The sequence below is a fragment of the Branchiostoma belcheri genome, unplaced genomic scaffold (assembly GCF_001625305.1).
Source record: "Branchiostoma belcheri isolate BF01 breed outbred unplaced genomic scaffold, Haploidv18h27 scaffold22, whole genome shotgun sequence".
NCBI classification, from domain to species: domain Eukaryota; kingdom Metazoa; phylum Chordata; class Leptocardii; order Amphioxiformes; family Branchiostomatidae; genus Branchiostoma; species Branchiostoma belcheri.
Genome location: NW_017803713.1, coordinates 1,610,523 through 1,611,373, shown reverse-complemented (window position 1 = coordinate 1,611,373; position 851 = coordinate 1,610,523).

Here is an 851-nt window from a genome sequence, read left to right as displayed (position 1 = left end):
AGAAACACAACACGACAGGGCCAAGCTCTATTGCAACAACATAAAGGCACTACAAAGTTCTAACTGGCGGCTTGGCTGTACAAGGGTCAGACTTCCATCTGCCTGTTGTGACAGCACACACTGGGGGATAGTATTGTGGTACTTTGTTGACGTTGGGAAAACAGGACTAGGGAAATCGAACCCTATTCAGGACATCTGCTGCCAAAGAAATTGTACATTCTGAGCTTCTTTATCCTATATTGATCTTTTTTCTATAAAATGAGTTTTTTTAAATACAATAAAACTTTATAGCCCTATATCCCAAAAGAACATCAATAACAAGTTTTCCTGTTTTGAGTATTGAAACTGGATCTTACGACTCAAACACAAATGACATCATTTATATATAATATTGCTGGTGTCTGATGAGAAAATGAAAAGCACATCACATTTAGCAGTTCTGACCTGCCGTAGAATATGATCTATCCCAACAATAACAAAGATTTACAGAGCAATTCTTATATGACACACAAAGTTAATGTAAATGTCCTAAGGACAAGAATTTATGATCACATAAAAGCATGGCTACATTTATTTTCTTAGGATATACAACTTTAACTGCAGAGACACATGCTTAAAAACCTACCTACCAAGAACTGATATAAATCATACGGTAGAGGTGATACTTGTGTTATTTAATGACATGCATTGTAAGCAGCATTTCCAGGCACAAAGCACCTGGCCTATAACAAACGTAGAGGCAAGCCCACCTTTGTGCAATTCTTGTCTCAGAGCAAAGTCCCATAAGGGCAAAAATCCGATCAGAATGAGATGCACCACCAGGCATTACACATGCTTCACTAGCCCTCCAG